The sequence below is a fragment of the Caretta caretta genome, chromosome 3 (genome assembly GCF_965140235.1).
Source record: "Caretta caretta isolate rCarCar2 chromosome 3, rCarCar1.hap1, whole genome shotgun sequence".
NCBI lineage: Eukaryota > Metazoa > Chordata > Testudines > Cheloniidae > Caretta > Caretta caretta.
This window is the reverse complement of record NC_134208.1, coordinates 204589438-204605196: the sequence shown is the minus strand read 5'-3', so window position 1 is coordinate 204605196 and position 15759 is coordinate 204589438. Positions and strand designations below refer to the sequence as shown.

Genomic DNA, 15759 nt, shown 5'->3' with positions numbered 1-15759 from the left:
ATAAACTGAGGAAGGGGAAGGAAAGGAAACGAGCTGGAGACGTGAACCCTGGCAGGGAGATGGGAGTCACCCTCTCAGCCTGGCTCAGCGTGTGGCAGTAAATGGAAGGAAATGAAAGGTGGAAATCCTACAAGGAGAAGAACAGCTCGGTGTAACCTTTCCCACTGCACAAGAATATCAGCTTGCAGCTAGTGTGCTGCTGATCTGCGTTTTAATCAGGTACCTTTGGGAGCATTTGCTTCTGTTTCCTCAACAGCCCAGTTGCTATAATAATACAAAAAATTAATTCCTGGGGACCAGGAAAGAAATACTGATTTCTGCAAACACTTCCAAACGACACAGGACGAAGCCTGATCCAAAGCCCACTGAAGTTAGTGTTGAGAGGAGCAACCGACACCATTCTTGAAGAGGAAGGGTGTGTGAGGAACAGAAAAAGCCCTGCAGCTCCAGATTTCAACAGGCCTTGGATCAGACCTTGGACTGGGAGCTCTTCACAGCCAGGCCCAAACTGTCCTGCCTGTCTGGGCACAAGCAAACCTATTACAGATACTACTGGGATACAAGTCCTAAATAACAAGGAATCATTTTCCTCAAGGAATCAAAAGGGATAGAACGATGGATGCCACTCGACAACATCTCCAGGTTTAACTTCAGATTCAGCCAGCAGGAGAATAAAAAGGAAATTAAATAAAATATTTTGAGGTAAATTAATATTCCATCCTCCACCCTCTGCTGCCCCCAAAGGAACATGTTGTAAGATTCATAGGATACGAACGGATTCCGATCCCTTTACTCATTCTGACGAGCACCTTCCTCTAGGAGTTCAAGGAGTAAGAAACTATTCAAAGTGTCTGATGTCAGATTGTGGCTTGTAGGAAAGGCCCTATCCTGAAAAGTGCTGAGCATTTTTAACTCCGACTGATTTCAGTTCAACTGAGGGCACAAAGCATCTTCCAGGAGGTGCTCAACACCTGGCAGGATTCAGGGGAATTATTTCATAGCTAAGAAGTTAGAACTAGGATTACTTGCTTAGAAGCACAGTATGAATTAATGGAAGAACAAAACCCAAACCACTTGCTGAGAAATCCAAAATTCTCTCCGTAGCGTTTCTTAACAAGCTTTTATTTAATTTGGATGTGAAATGAGGTCTTTTTGCATTACCCCTTGGCTACTCTTTGCAGGGTGAATCATCGGTGTTGCTTTAGAGTAATGTAAGGATCATCCAAAAAGCTCCTTCTCTGAAAGTCCCTGTCAATGACTCACTTCTGCCATGCTGACTATAGTACTGCCAACCCCAAACATTCAAAAAATCCAGGGGTCAGACCCCCCAGAAATCATCGGCCTAGTTTAAAAAAAAAAAAGCCATGATTTTTAAAGTAATGAATTTGAGGTATCTTTATTTGCTGTCTGGTTTTTGACGTTCTAGTGTCCATTCAGGTCCCGTTTTTAAGCTTTTCTCCACATGAAGAGAGCTAGAACCTTACATCTGCCTGTAAACAAAAGCTGAGAGTCTCATATATTCACTTGACTCCAGGTCCTGGGACTTTAAGAAACTATCACAAGTCTGCAGCAGCAAAAGTAATATTGATTGTAGTCTGACTTTCAGACTACAATGACTGCACAAAAGACTGTTTAGCCTGGGAAGCATAAGTCCTGAACTAACAGGGGTGAAGAACAGTATTGTTTTGTTGATCCCCCAGAAAGGGGAAGACTCTCTAAGAGGTTTGGCTGGAGATCTAAACCCCAAGCACTCTGTCTACCAGTGATGGAAATTGAGCCCACCACACTGCTTTGACGTGTCAGGGAGCACTATGATGCTATTACAGTCCTAATGAGAGCAACTGGTATCATAGTGATTCATTAGAGGCCATGACACAGGTCGCAGTTCATCAGGAGTTGATGAAATCTGGCCTCCAGAACAAAAATGTCAAGTCACAATTATAGCTGTAAGCCAAGAAGTCAGGGAAACAATTAATCCAAAAGGCTGTGCTGTTGCAAGTGCCTGCAGGGGCTCACCATGCACGGCAGTGATCCGCTTTCTCTACCACATCAGCTGACTAGAGATTCACTGCAATGGGACTCTCAGGCAGCAGACTCATTCTGGTTACATCTGAAAAATCCCTTTGGTATCCTAGCATAAGCCACCCTAAACTGTGAATATGTGAACATAAGAACGGCCTTACTGGGTCAGACCAAAGGTCCATCTAGCCCAGTATCCTGTCTTCCGACAGTGGCCAATACCGGGTGCTTCAGCGGGAATGAACAGAACAGGTCATCAAAGTGATCCTTCCTGTCGCGGGGCCGTTGCCCCAGTCCTGAAAAAGGTAGGTTAACTGGGGAAGCACCCATAGCTAGGGCCACGCCCCAATCAGGCCACACCTGGCCCTGTTAAAAGGGCCCAGGGAAGAGCTGGGTTAGTCTCCCTTTCTGGGGAGGACCTAGCTGCCTGAAGGAGCACAGGGTACCTGAGGCTGAGCAGTGCTGGGAAAGGCAAAGGAGCTGGGGAGCTCTAGCCTGGCTACTTCCCAGGCTGAGGCCTTGGTTAAGGCCAAAGGAGGTACTGGGGCTACAGAGGTGCAGCCCAGAGATAGGTGGAAGCAGCTGGTCCATCCCCCTTGCTGATAAGTGGCCATTATGGACTGCAGTTTGCCCCAGTGAGAGGGGGGTAGATGATGACTGGCAGTAGCCACTGAGGCAAGGTGGATGTAGAGGATTGGGGTTCCCCTGGGAGGGGAGACCCAGTGTGTGGGGGTACTGCCGTGGGCAGAACCCCAGAGTAAGGGGCACAGGGGTCTGGGAGGGATACAGGGGCTCTAAGGCAGATGAAACTGGAGGGTGCTCTGGGCTGGACGAGCCAATTCCCAAGATGACCAGCAGCAGGCACTGTACCCATAAGACTTGCTTTGCTACACATCCCCTGTTGCCCATTCCCGGCTTCTGCCAAACAGAGGCTAGGGACGCCATCCCTGTCCATCCTAGCTAATAGCCTTTGATGGACCTATCCTCCATGAATTTATCTAGTTCTTTTTTTTAACCCTGTTATAGTCTTGGCCTTCACAACATCCTCTGGCAAGGAGTTCCGCAGGTTGACTGTGCGTTGTGTGCAGAAATACTCCCCTTTGTTTGTTTTAAACCTGCTGCCTACTAATTTCATTTGGTGACCCCTAGTTCTTGTGCTCAGTTTACTCTGACATTTCAGTGCACACACATCTCTGGAAGTGGGACGAGTCTATCCAGAGAGCCTGAAAGGCATGCAAAAAGTAGCATAGTCTCCTATCAGCAACACCTAAGTAGTGTCAGCCTTAACTTTGAATCTCAGACTACGCTGAGTGTCACACTCTTAATACTATTATTAACACTGAAAAAGCAATCTAGTTTGGGGAATGCTTATGTGAGCAAAGATTTCAGTCTGACCCTGAATCAAATCAAGACCACGTAATCTTATGGAGCGCTCTGTTCCACCTCTCCTGCTACTTCCTAACCTTGTGCGCCTAATACACATGCATACAGGACCTCATGCAAAGTCCATCGAAGTTGATGGAAGGACTCCCAGTGACTTCAATGAGCTTTGGATTGAGGCCATAGATGTAAAAGGATACACAAACCCCTCAAACCTGGCCCAATTAAAACAAGTCATGGCTAGGGTTGCCAATTTTGGTTGGATCTATTCCTGGAGGCTTCATCACATGACCATTTTTAATTAAAGATTAATCTTTAATTCCTGGAAAGTCCAGGACAATCCTGGAGGGCTGGCAACCCTAGTCACAGCTTTGTGAATGAGCAACATTAGGAGTTTTTAGCTTGAAATCTTGATTAACTGGGAAAAAAATTCGTTTGGATGGCTCCAAATCAAAGAAGTGAACTTTGTCATGTGGCTGTGTGTTCTGAGTGCATTGTAATGTAAGCACAAAATTGTTTTCTATTTAATTTCCAGTGGCAGTGTCTAAACATACCTGAAGAGTGTCTCAAATATTTACACATTGGCACTACAAGGTACCAAGGATGTCAGCTGAAAAGGCTTCAGTAGGAGAAAATGGATAGTTGATAGAACAATCAGGCCTTCATGTTTCAGAAGATGATACTATGCTAAGTGTCACAGTTTCAGGGTAATGGCACTTGTATTCCCCCTCTGTGGTCCCATGAGGGCACCCACTTAAAGGTTTCTGGCTCTCGGCCATCACCTCTCCTGGGTGGACACCCATGACTCATTACCTTTGGACTGGGGTTTCAAAGACTGCACAGTTCCCTGCCTTATACTGTGATATGCCCAGCAAGCCAGATTGCCTAAAAAGGCTAGTGCCTATGTGTTGCTTTTTCTCCTAAGGCTATGACTTGTGTATTGCTCGCAGTGATAAGTTACCCCACAGCTCCTTCTAAGCAAGCACTTTTATTCTTAAAGTAAAAGCATTAGAGAGAGCATATTAAAAACAAAAAGAACCTATATGCAGACTAAAAAGGTCACCCCCCAACTCCAGCCTGGTGCTTTGGTAGGTTTTAGTCCTGTAAAACCCACAACTGGGTTTTCCCCATGGTTACAAGTTCCTTTCCATCTTAGATATGGAACCAGAAGCCAGACTGGACAGGTCAGCCTGTTCTTTATGCAGCTTGGGCCATTGATCTTGTCCTTCTGCACTCAGCAGACACTGACCGTCTCCTCAGGGTGTAGCTTCAAAAGGCTGGGCTTTTGTTTACCTGGAGTTGGGGAACTTGCGTTAACCTCTCCCCGGGAAATCCATTTAACACTTAATGTTCCCAAAGTCCATACTTGTCTAGCACATTTTCAGTGTAGTCTTTTGAATGCCCAGGTCTCACATCTCCCACCGAGAGAGGTGACATACCAGCCCGGACTTCTAGGGATATTGGAAGTACATTAAGGTCTTCCAAGGATATTACAGTAAATTGCCATACCTGTCACAGCAAGCCCAAGTATCACAGTTACTGTTTCGTTATTTCTAATAACCTATACAAATGACAATGGGCAAATTAGTTTTCAACGTTTCTGAATCCAGACCTTGTGGATCTACTGCAGTTAATAGTAGTGCTATTTGTGTGAGTAAAGAGAAGTTCCCCAATAGTTTCTTTGGGGCGTTATCTGAGGTACCACTGGATAGAAAATTCAGACGAGAAATAGGGTGCAATTTTTTTTTTTTACAGTGAGGGTAATTAACCACTGGAAACATTTACCACGGGTCATGGTAGATTCTACATCACTAGCAATTTTTAAATGAAGATTGGTTGTTTTTTCTAAACATATCCTCTAGTTCAAACATATCAGTTCAGGGAAAGCCTATGGCCTGCGTTAGACCGGAGATCAGACTAGATCAGTGGTTCCCAAACTTGTTCCGCGGCTTGTGCAGGGAAAGCCCCTGGCGGGCCAGGCCGGTTTGTTTATTTGCCGCGTCCGCAGGTTTGGCCGATCGTGCCTCCCCAGTGGCCGCGGTTCGCTGCTCCAGGCCAATGGGAGCTGCTGGAAGCGGCGGCCAGTATGTCCCTCGGCCCGCGCTGCTTCCAGCACTCCCATTGGCCTGGAGCAGCGAACCGCGGCCACTGGGAGCCATGATCAGCCGAACCTGCGGACCCGGCAAATAAACAAACCGGCCCGGCCCGCCAGGGGCTTTCCAATCTGCCGCGTCTGCAGGTTCGGCCGCTCGCGGCTCCAAGTGGCCGCGGTTCGCTGCTCCAGGCCAATGGGAGTGCTGGAAGCAGCGCGGGCTGAGGGACATACTGGCCGCCGCTTCCAGCAGCTCCCATTGGCCTGGAGCAGCAAACCGCGGCCACTGGGGAGCCACGATCGGCCAAACCTGCGGACGCGGCAGGTAAACAAACCGGCCCGGCCCGCCAGGGGCTTTCCCTGCACAAGCCGCGGAACAAGTTTGGGAACCACTGGACTAGATGATTACAAAGGTCACTTTTGCCCTTCTAATCTACGTACAATACAATGAATGGAAAGAAAATAAAAATGTTAACAAAAGAAGTTTGAAGCTGGAATAATTCCACATAGAGACAATGTTCATGAACAGTTAATTAGCAGAGGTGGTTGAAAAATGTGGACCATTTTAGTTGCAAAAAGTCAAGGTTGTGAAAGTTTTTCAAATTTTGTGTGTGGGGGTGGGAAGATCATTTTAATTTTCAGAAAGCTTTTGATTAGCTCAATAAGCTGCTTGGGTGGGTGGGAAATTTTCGGGAAAGAATTTTCAAACATTTTCATGAAAAATTTCAACATTTTGAAATGTCAATATTTTTACCAGCGCTATTAACTAGCTGCTTTATTACTACATCACTAGTTTTAACATTCCTACATGCTTTCTATTTTATCCCAGGAGATACTAACTCTGAGGAGCTTTTTTTTATCACAGTAGCACCCTCTGCTGTATGTACCTAAAATAATAGGGTACTATTACAGCTTCTTATCCATTTGAGAGGATACATGATCCAGTGGTTAGGGCAGTAACCCAGGAGCAGGAAAACCTGGCTTGACGTCTCCGCACCTCCACAGACGTCCTGTGTGACTTTAGGCAAGTCACTTAGGGCTTGCCTACATGGTGCTAGAGGTGTGAACTAGGGGTGTGTGATTTCTGAAGCAGGTAACTCTCCTGTGTAGACATCCTGGCATGCTCTAAAAGATGCCTAGTGCACAGTAATGGAGTCCTGTTTGAAATGGGACTACAGCAACGTGAACTTAACCCCGTTTGAGTGATTAAGAAATCACACCCCTCTAGTTGTCATTGTGTAGACAAGCCCTAAGACTTTCTGTGCCCCGGTTTTAAATGGAAACAGTTGCACTTCCCTATTTCACAGGGGTGTAATGACTATAAAGGCATTAACGATTGTGAGGGGCTCAGAGACTCTGATAATGGGGACCATATAAGTACGTTTGATAGATTTATCAAAATGATTGCAGCTGCCACTTAAAAGTAACAAACTAAATGAAAATGGAACAAACTTCAACTGCTTTTGAACTATTTTAATAGCTATTAATTTACTCAACTCTTTCAGTGGAATGATGCCAATTTACGCTTGCTAAGGATCTGGCTTCAGAATTTTTTTTTAATGAATAACATTTTACAAGGAAAATTTCAATGTCATGTAACTCTCTCATTCTTGTGAAAAACAGAGAGTAAAGAGGCTAGATCAGGCTTCCATGGCACTGCAAGCAAAGTAGACTATTCTTAAAAGCATACGATGGAATTCTGTCCTGACTGATAGCCCATGCAGGCCCCCTGAAGTCAGTGGGGTTCTGTGGGAATAAATGAGTCCCATGTGTTCATGTATATTAATCATGCTCTGAGAGCTCCTAACACAATGGGGGCCCTGACCTAGCTGGCCTCTAGGTACTACAGCAGTATAAATGTTTATTATTAATAATACACTACGTGGCCCAACACCAACAAAAGTCTATCACCAAGAGAATTTTCTCCCATGGCCTTTTAGTTCCATATTTTATTTAGGGTTTCTGCAGTATAAGAGGAAAAGTAATTATCTTTTACACTGTTGTAACTCTTTCTCTTTACCCAACAAATGTAACGTGAAGGAACCCAAATAACCATGTTTATGAATGATATACAACCCACAAGGTTAAGCTACACATACAGTGTTGCACGGGCTGGGTTCTGGTGGCTTCCGAGACATGAAGAAGACAGAACCACTAGAGAGTTCAGGAACTATTTAAATCAGTAATTTTCAACGCTTTTTCATTTGCAGGGCCCTTAAAAAATATTTCAAATGGAGGTGCGGACTCCTTTAGAACTCTTAGGCATAGTTTGTGGACCCCCAGGGGTCTGCATACCAACCACTGATTCCTATGTATTCCATACCTATCCATTCATCGAGCATCCGTGTCCCGTTGACCTGGGTGCTGTACAAACATCATATTGTCAATCCTAAAAGTTCAAAAATCATGAGTCAGACCCTCAAAATATCATGAGATTGTCCCCCAAAGCATGAGTGCTCTGTACAAGATTATGTTATGGTTTGTGGTCTTTTGGTTTTTGAACTCCCCCTGCCCAACTTTGTGTGTGTGTGAAACACACAGTTGCCAGTTCCTCAAGTTTTATACAGTGAGGTGATGGATGGAGAGGCGCTTCCAGCTTCTCCTCTAATTCTGTGCCACCTCCCAGGCCCAGATCTGCCCATCCCCCTGTCCTGTAACTAATTATGCCTCCAACCACAACATCAGCTTTGTCCCCTAGTCTCACCTCAGTTCTTCACCACCCATCTCCCTGGCTTGGCTGCAGCCTGGTTCTCCTCTCCCCCTTCCCAGGCCTGGTAATGGAGACAAGAGAGCAGATTGACCCATTGTTCACAGAATGGTGCTTTTTCTGCTCCCCACTCACCCTCCCATTTCGAGAATGGTGCCGGTTCCCGCTGCGCTGTGGAGCTGAGAGGGGCATGCTTTGCTCGTTTCCTTTGGGCTGACATACAGAGGGCTGGACTGCCTCGCCTGGTGGAGATGCTGGGCCTAGCCCCAGCCAAAATTACCAAGAAGGAAATCCTGAGAGCTGGCAATGTTGAAGGATATATGAAGATGCAGTCACTGCACCAAAGGTCTTACAGTCTAACAAACAGAGAAGAGCCAGCGGGGGCTATAAAATGGGCATCAATTGTGGGCATCATTATTATGATTAGTATAATTCATAGAATCATAGAATATCAGGGTTGGAAGGGACCTCAGGAGGTCATCTAGTCCAACCCCCTGCTCAAAGCAGGACCAATCCCCAATTAAATCATCCCAGCCAGGGCTTTGTCAAGCCTGACCTTAAAAACTTCTAAGGAAGGAGATTCTACCACCTCCCTAGGTAACGCATTCCAGTGTTTCACCACCCTCCTAGTGAACAAGTTTTTCCTAATATCCAATCTAAACCTCCCCCACTGCAACTTGAGACCATTACTCCTTGTCCTTCCTCTTCCACCACTGAGAATAGTCTAGAACCATCCTCTCTGGAACCACCTCTCAGGTAGTTGAAAGCAGCTATCAAATCCCCCCTCATTCTTCTCTTCTGCAGACTAAACAATCCCAGTTCCCTCAGCCTCTCCTCATAAGTCATGTGTTCCAGACCCCTAATCATTTTTGTTGCCCTTCTCTGGACTCTTTCCAATTTATCCACATCCTTCTTGTAGTGTGGGGCCCAAAACTGGACACAGTACTCCAGATGAGGCCTCACCAATGTCGAATAGAGGGGGACGATCACGTCACTCGATCTGCTCGCTATGCCCCTACTTATACATCCCAAAATGCCATTGGCCTTCTTGGCAACAAGGGCACACTGCTGACTCATATCCAGCTTCTCGTCCACTGTCACCCCTAGGTCCTTTTCCGCAGAACTGCTGCCGAGCCATTCGGTCCCTAGTCTGTAGCTGTAATTGTGAGCTGGGTGGGCTGAGTTATGTTATGGGCTAAGTTAAAACCTCTTTAAACTGATGTGTGAATGAGTCCTGCATTGAAGTCTGTAAGAGCGAGTGAAGGGGCCACACCTAAAACAGAACCTAACATAGAGTGCCCAGAAACGAGCGCCAGGTGGGTGGAGGGTTTGACCGAGTATTGTGACCAGCTGTGTTGGGGAGGAAGCGAACACAGAGGGTACGTCTACAAAGCAACTAGACACCCGCAGATGGCCTGTGCCAGCTGACTCGGGCTCACGGGGCTTTTTCACTGCTATGTAGATATATGAGCTTAGGTTGATGCCCAAGCTGTAGTACCCTGCTAGGTGGAAGGATCCCAGAGCTTGGGCTCCAGCCCAAGCCCATAAATCTACACTGCAATGAAACAGCCTTGCAGCCCCAGCCCCAGCCCCAGCCCAAGTCAGCTGGCATGGGCCTGTCGTGGGTTTTTCTGTGCTGTGTAGACATACCCTCAGGAACTGAGAACAGACCAAGGGAAAGGGAGCCATGCTGATGGAGCAGCTGAAACTGGGTATTGACCCTGGAAGAAATGTGCAAAGAGGGTTTTTGGGTCAGGGTGCAGGCTAAAAAGACTTTCTTCCAGCACTGAACAAGGAATTTGATTAGAACGAGGAAAAGAGGATTACCCCTAAATCAACTGTGATTCTCTCTGCTTCACTCAAGCTTCAACCAAGAATCTTCTCCAATTTTCCTCCCGCCTGCCTTCCTGCTGTGGATTTAAAGAATCAGTGCAGACAGCCTTCTGGTCTCCTGCAGGGTGGGCACAAGCACCCCAGAAGGGATGGGGAGGAGGCAGAATTATGGCAGGGTCCCTGAGTCTGCACCTAGCTGTCCATGGAGCTGAGGAGCACATCTTGCACCTGGCGGTGGATGACACAGCAGGTAACTCCCCCAAGAGCTAAAAGGCTCTGGTGGGCATTGTGTGCCTTCCAGAGGTCCTGCTGCAATGTATGGCTCCAACAGCATCCCCTATGCAGGGCTGTGCCTATAAGGCAGAATGTGTACGTGTATGCAGCCCACGGCAGCGAACATCCCAGTCTCAGCCTCACATCAACCTGTCAGATTATCAGCAGGAGCCAGATCCCCAAGTTTTTTCCTTGTAAACCCCCATTTTAGTTCGAGACACTTCTGAAAATGGCCATCGTGGCTATGGTAGGTATAAGGACATGCAGCCAATTCCTCTCACCACCTTCCTTCTAGGAAGGGCCGTGGTTTTACCCATTTCTACCATTGTTTGCTTCTGTCTGTTGGTCTGTCTGTCTAGTGCTTATATGGGCTGGTCTATGCTACCAAGTTCAGCTGGCTTAACTACATTGCTCAGGGCTGTGAAAAATGTCACACCCTTTCTGACGTCATTAATCCAACCTAAGCCATGGACTAGACACCACTAGGTCAAGATTTTTCCCGTCAACCTGGCTATTGTCTCTTGGAGAGATGGATTTAATACAGCAACCCCCTTTCATCCCGTTAGTAAGAATCTACACTGCAATGGTGCCACTGTAGAGTTTCTAGTGTAGACGTACCCTATAGCTCTACTTACTGTTGTACCTGAGAACCTCACAATCTTTAATATCTTCATCCTCACAACACCCATATGAGGTTGGGAAGTGGTGTTATCCCCATTTAATGGATGGAGAACTGAGGCCAAGATCTTCAAAGGTATTTAAATGCTCAACTCCCATTGATTTCTATGGGAATTAGAAACCTAAATACCTTTGAGGATATGGGCCTAAGTGATTTGACCAAGGTCACACAGGAAGTCTTTGGCAGAGCAGGAAATTGAGCCCAGGTGTCCCAAGTGACAGATTAGTACTCTCACTATGAGACTGTACCTCAGGAGCTGGTTTGTACTCTACATATACCATAGCTTACAAATCTGTGCGTTGCTCCCCTTCCTCTCCTATTGCACCACATACATAGTAATCAGCGGCAAAGAATCTTCATAAAATTTCCTCCCCATTTTTAATGAGCTCTATCGCTGGTCAAAAAACATTGACATTTGAAATTCTGACACATTTTTTTCTTTGAAATGTGTAATTTTGATGTAACAAAAAATAGGGCAACATTTCCAACTAAGAGTTCCTCCTGTTTCTTTATTAATTCTATTGGAATGTGACTGTTAGCCACAGGGGTGTGTTCTAAGCCGTAGTATAGATCTGACCAGGTGTGAAAAGACCAGTCACAGCAGTCTCTACTCTACCAGGCTCCGAGGTAGTGTGGCACAGGGTTAAGACATCTTCCTTTACATCCACTGGTGTATTTAGATGTTCTATTTTATAGTTTCCTTTGGTTTAGAGCTGTAAACTGTGATGTGATCAACCAGAATTGCTAGTCACCAAAGAGACTGCAATTTGCTATCCAAACTTATTGGCAAAACACCCCCGAAATTATTAATGTGGTATACGTTTCTCTGAAAATGTATACATATGGGCCCTGACACTGAGCAATTCCTGTGACATGCTGATCACCCTTTACTCCCATTGACTTTGTGGGCTGAGAATGATCAGCAACTCTCAAGGTCAGATCCCAGGGATTACATATTTGGGAGAAGAGCATATAGCGCTATAAGGAAGAGATCAGTCTGAAGCTAGATCTGCCAGCAAAGAAATTCCATCTTTAAACACTCCAATACAGTCGGATTTATTTCAGCTGTTTCTCTGGTGCGCGGAGTGGTGAAAGTGGTAAGGCTGTCCGTGGTATCTGTGAACCTGTCATTCAGTGCAAGTGGAGAGAAAATTTTACTGCTAACATAAGGCAGAAAACAGTCTAAGACAGAAAATGCTGTGGTCATTGCTCAGCAGATCCCAGAACAATTATACTAGGGAAGGATCAACTGGCCTGAAAAATATCAGAACCATCCTGAACTAAAGCTTCTAAATTTGTGGGATGTGAAACCAAACCTTTATAAAGACTGATATTTGTTTAGACAGAGGACTGTACCCCAGCAAATGTCTGAACTCAAACAGTCTTGTTGAGCTCAGTGCTAAATGGGCATCTGGAGCAACAGGTAAAATTTGGCTCTCAATTTCAGCATGCCTTGTCCCTTTGTGATGCAATAAGCAACTCCAGTTGGATTTTCAAAAGCACTCAGTGTTGGCCTGTCTCTGCTTCCATTGAAGTTAATGGTAAAACTTCTACTGCACAGTCCTGGTATCTGCAAGTCTGGGCCATAATTTAAACATCTGTTTGTTAAGGGCTTGATCCTGCATAAATGTGAACGTGATTAGCAAAGATCACAAGTTAAAGAGCTGCCAAGTATGCTGAGTCTGGTGCTTACTTACTCCCTATCTAATCAATTTGGCCAACAAGCCTGTGGCTCTGCAATTTATGGCAGCAAAATTAGAGTAATAGGAACCCAAATGCAGGGATTCCCTCACCAATGTGTAAGTCTGGGCCTCAGGCACTCTATCGGGGGGGAGGGAGAGGTTTGTCCAGTGACTCAGGGGGCTACTCAACAACCTCCTAGGGCTACTCCTGGGGTGATAGATCTTATACACCACCCCTTGCTCAGGCCTTGTCTACACTACAGCGGAAAGCCGGTCTAAGCTATGCAATTTGAGTTATGTTAATAGCGTAACTCAAGTCGAATTAGCTTAGATCTACTTACCGCGGGGTCCACACTACACAATGTCGACGGGAGACGCTCTCCTGTCGACTCCCCTTACTTTTCTTGTTCCAGTGGAGTACAGGACTCAACGGGAGAGCGATCGGCGGTTGATTTAGCAGGTCTTCCAACTGCCAATGCATCGATAATCGCCCTACAATCCCCTGGTAAGTGTAGACAAGCCCTCAGCTGTCTGCACAAAGACACAACTCCTCTTTGGTCACTTCCACTGGGAATCTCAAGTTTAATATTTTATTGAAAAATATGTGGAGGCAAAAACAGAAAAGTTTTTTCGTTCTTTGCAACCCTGCAATAAGGATGTCTCTGTCAGGTTTTCCTAAGGTCAGAATGTTTTCCAAGAGCTTTCAACCAGGGGCCAAGCTAGATGTGGAGTGGCAGCCTTCCTCTTGAAGCTCCCTGGCTTTTATTTGTACTCTTAGCACACGGTTCTTTGTTTCCTAGGCTGGACGTAGTCTGAGGTATACTGGGATTGCCCCTGAAGAAATGAGAGACCTGTCATAGTCCAGCTGGTAAGCATTGCTTAAACTTTATTTCCTGTGTCATCCAAGCATGCTGAATCCAACATAAACAAGGGAGATATCTTGAGCAAACATATATTCAATGTAAGCTTCGTAATACAATCATACATAAACAGAAAGTCAAGACAAAGCTGAAGGTAAGTACGGTCCATGTTAGATGGCCCCGTCTTATGACAGCTTTGTTTTACAAGGCACAGAGTTCAGCTGGAAGTCAGACTTAAGGGAACAAAGAGTGTCCTGTGGTGTTTTCATCCCCTAAGCGTGGATGCCAGGACAGCTGCAGGGTTCAGCTGGAGGTGGGGAGAACAGTACCCCCAAAATATCAGCTCTCATATACAAAGGGAAAATAAGGACCTTATCTGTGCAAAGACTCCCATTGGCTGCATTGGGCTGTTTGCACCCAGTCCTCAGTTTCTAGCTCTTTCTCATTATGAATCAGGCCTCCCCCCCCACCCTGAGGCTGTAAAATCTGCTGATGATTTTCTTTTCCCACTAGAGGCCCTTGTGCTGTTATGGTTCACCTCGGGAGGGGCTGGTGGGGCTCTTGGACCCCAATCCAGCAAAGTACTTAAGTACATGCATAACTTTTAAGAATGTGAATTGTCCTATTGACTTCACTGGGATGACTCGTGCTTACCGTTATGCATGTGCTAAGTGCTTTGCTGTACCAGGGACTGCGGTGCAGGGGGTCTGGCCGGCGAACAAGCAGCCATCCGGAATCTACTAAGCAGAAAATCAACTACTATTCCCATCGTCAACCCCTTCCCCTTTGACCTCTGTCCCTCCGATGTGGGGAAGCAGACCCATGCCTCTCTCCAAGCCAATAGGGGAGGAAAGGGCCTGATCCCAGATGTGATCCTTCTTGCTTGGGGAAAGCCTGGGTGGAGAGGAGGGCTGCAGAGCCACATGGGAAGCAGGAGTTGGCTGGAGGGACTGCATGACAGGCTGGGAGCAGAGCAGGGAATCGGGCTGCAGGGAAGTGGCAGGCACAGCAGCAGGACACAGATGTGTGCAGAACTTGTGGGAAGCAGGGGAGCATGAGCAATGGCCCTGCCATCTATAAGACCAGGGAGAAGAGGTTGGCCGATGGAGACTCCTGTGACTGTGGGGCCTATTTCCGATCCTCCGTCTGTTCACGCCTCCGGGCAGAGTTCCTCTGGGTGGCGTCCACTGACTTCCTTGATGCCTTCGAGGAGCAGTGGGCGCTTTCCAGGGTTCTCTTCTCGGTGTCCCCGTCAGGTTCCCTTTGTTTGACCCTTTGACCACACTCCTATTCCTGTTGTTTTATTAGTTGTCCCCCGAAATCACTGGGCTTCCAGGTCCTGTGGATCCCCTCGTTAGGCTTGGGGGGTGGGGAGGGGATGACCCTTTAGCAGTGGGCGGGCTTGTGCCCGCCCACTTCCTGGATCCCAATAGGACCAGAGGGCTGAGCAGAGAGGGACCTGAGGGAAAGTCTTGAGTCATAGAGCCAGTGGCTAGCTTAGGCTCTTATGCATTCTAGGGATGGGAACTGGTGAAAGGCTGGGCACCAAGGGTTAGCCTGGGAAGTGGTCAGTGAGCTCTGGCCGGCTGTTGGATCCAAGAGAAGAGGCACTGTCCTTGTAAATGGACAATCAGGAACTGCGGGGGGCCTTTGAGCCTAGTAGCCACTGCAGCTGGGGCAGCCTGCAAGCGGATGCCAGGTTGGAAATGCTGCCACAGCAGCTGGGGGACAACACTCCCAGTGGGACACACCAAGGACTGCTCCTCTCCAGGAAGCCTGCAGGTCACTGTGACATACCAGGGTACACTCCAGACCAGTGTGGGGCTGTGTCACCCCTGCCCTGCAACCTTGGGCAACTTACAATGCCTTCATAGAATCATAGAATATAAGGGTTGGAAGGGACCCCAGAAGGTCATCTAGTCCAACCCCCTGCTCGAAGCAGGACCAATTCCCAGTTAAATCATCCCAGCCAGGGCTTTGTCAAGCCTGACCTTAAAAACCTCTAAGGAAGGAGATTCTACCACCTCCCTAGGTAACGCATTCCAGTGTTTCACCACCCTCTTAGTGAAAAAGTTTTTCCTAATATCCAATCTAAACCTCCCCCACTGCAACTTGAGACCATTACTCCTCGTTCTGTCATCTGCTACCATTGAGAACAGTCTAGAGCCATCCTCTTTGGAACCCCCTTTCAGGTAGTTGAAAGCAGCAAAGTAGATCCTGCTGAAGTAGATCCT

At 46.8% G+C, this 15759-nt stretch overlaps 1 protein-coding gene across 1 annotated transcript in view; it reads left to right on the top strand.

Annotated features, from left to right (window-relative positions):
• The window catches only part of LOC125633352 (somatostatin receptor type 4), a 138731-nt gene that overhangs the window by 104157 nt on the left and 18815 nt on the right, over window positions 1-15759 (top strand). Inside the window, exon 3 of the mRNA XM_075127256.1 lies at window positions 13466-13533. The gene's annotated coding sequence lies outside the window, so the exon portion shown is untranslated. The remainder of the gene's footprint in view (window positions 1-13465; window positions 13534-15759) is intronic.